Below are 2500 nucleotides of genomic sequence, written 5' to 3' on the forward strand. Positions count from 1 at the left end.
AGTCGTTCAGTCCAATACTTACCCTTGTCTATGATTTTCACTCTAGCCCAGTCGCCCTGCGCTCTGGAAATCACATTCCAACTCTATCACCGATAGCGCTCACACCTTGGAAACCACATTTCACCCAGGGGACCTTAGGGTGGATTTTGAGCCTTTCGGGATTGCGAAACCATCATTTAACACTCTAAACTTAATTTCCGCAATCCCAGACGCACTTTCCATATGGTCTCCAAAAATGCGTGTGAGCTGACCTGGTCCCTTATAATAGGCAATGAACACGATTTTGGCAAAATATTTTTTTCAAAATTTTTTGACTCACCGGGTAAAATCGAATTTACTTGGGAAAAATGTTCTAGCAGGGGCCCTCCCATACAAATTTTTTTCTTCTCAAAAATGATTTTCGTTTCACTTTTCATACTCAGGGGAGTCTAAAATTGATGTTTTGAGTCACCATGAAAAAAATTTTTTTTTTGACCCGAGCTTGTGTCGCGACCCAAAAATCGACTCACTTGGGAAAAATGTTCTAGCAGGGGCCCTCCCATACAAAAATTTTTTCTTCTCAAAAATGATTTTCGTTTCACTTTTCATACTCAGGGGAGTCTAAAATTGATGTTTTGAGTCACCGAGAAAAAAAAATTTTTTTGACCCGAGCTTGTGTCGGCGACCCAAAATCGACGCACTTGGGAAAAATGTTCTAGCAGGGGCCCTCCCATACAAAAATTTTTTCTTCTCAAAAATGATTTTCGTTTCACTTTTCATACTCAGGGGAGTCTAAAATTGATGTTTTGAGTCACCGTGAAAAAAAAATTTTTTTGACCCGAGCTTGTGTCGGCGACCCAAAATCGACGCACTTGGGAAATATGTTCTAGCAGGGGCCCTCCCATACAAAAATTTTTTCTTCTCAAAAATGATTTTCGTTTCACTTTTCATACTCAGGGGAGTCTAAAATTGATGTTTTGAGTCACCGAGAAAAAAAAATTTTTTTGACCCGAGCTTGTGTCGGCGACCCAAAATCGACGCACTTGGGAAAAATGTTCTAGCAGGGGCCCTCCCATACAAAAATTTTTTCTTCTCAAAAATGATTTTCGTTTCACTTTTCATACTCAGGGGAGTCTAAAATTGATGTTTTGAGACACCGAAAAAAAAAAATTTTTTTGACCCGAGCTTGTGTCGGCGACCCAAAATCGACGCACTTGGGAAAAATGTTCTAGCAGGGGCCCTCCCATACAAAAATTTTTTCTTCTCAAAAATGATTTTCGTTTCACTTTTCATACTCAGGGGAGTCTAAAATTGATGTTTTGAGTCACCGAGAAAAAAAAATTTTTTTGACCCGAGCTTGTGTCGGCGACCCAAAAATCGACGCACTTGGGAAATATGTTCTAGCAGGGGCCCTCCCATACAAAAATTTTTTCTTCTCAAAAATGATTTTCGTTTCACTTTTCATACTCAGGGGAGTCTAAAATTGATGTTTTGAGTCACCGTGAAAAAAAAAATTTTTTGACCCGAGCTTGTGTCGGCGACCCAAAATCGACGCACTTGGGAAAAATGTTCTAGCAGGGGCCCTCCCATACAAAAATTTTTTCTTCTCAAAAATGATTTTCGTTTCACTTTTCATACTCAGGGGAGTCTAAAATTGATGTTTTGAGTCACCGTGAAAAAAAAATTTTTTTGACCCGAGCTTGTGTCGGCGACCCAAAATCGACGCACTTGGGAAATATGTTCTAGCAGGGGCCCTCCCATACAAAAATTTTTTCTTCTCAAAAATGATTTTCGTTTCACTTTTCATACTCAGGGGAGTCTAAAATTGATGTTTTGAGTCACCGTGAAAAAAAAAATTTTTTGACCCGAGCTTGTGTCGGCGACCCAAAATCGACGCACTTGGGAAAAATGTTCTAGCAGGGGCCCTCCCATACAAAAATTTTTTCTTCTCAAAAATGATTTTCGTTTCACTTTTCATACTCAGGGGAGTCTAATATTGAAGTTTTGAGTCACCGTGAAAAAAATTTTTTTTGACTCACTGGGTAAAATGGTCGCACTTGGGAAAAATGTTCTAGCAGGGGCCCTCCCATACAAAAAATTTTTATTTCTCAAATCGATCCGTGGTTTCACTTTTCATACTCTAGGGCCCATTTGCTTCAACTTTGGAAAAAATTTTCGATGATGAAAAATTTTCGCCTTCGACGTCCATCGACCACTCGACCCGAACTTGGTACTTTTGTATGGAGGTACCCGAGTGGTGACTTTTTCATACAAAAATTTTTATTTCTCATATCGATCCGTGGTTTCACTTTTCATACTCTAGGGCCCAATTGCTTCAACTTTGGAAAAAATTTTCGATGATGAAAAATTTTCACCTTCGACGTCCATCGACCACTCGACCCGAACTTGGTACTTTTGTATGGAGGTACCCGAGTGGTGACTTTTTCATACAAAAATTTTTATTTCTCAAATCGATCCGTGGTTTCACTTTTCATACTCTAGGGCCCATTTGCTTCAACTT

Source organism: Anopheles moucheti (genome assembly GCF_943734755.1).
Source record: "Anopheles moucheti chromosome X unlocalized genomic scaffold, idAnoMoucSN_F20_07 X_unloc_2, whole genome shotgun sequence".
Taxonomy (NCBI): domain Eukaryota; kingdom Metazoa; phylum Arthropoda; class Insecta; order Diptera; family Culicidae; genus Anopheles; species Anopheles moucheti.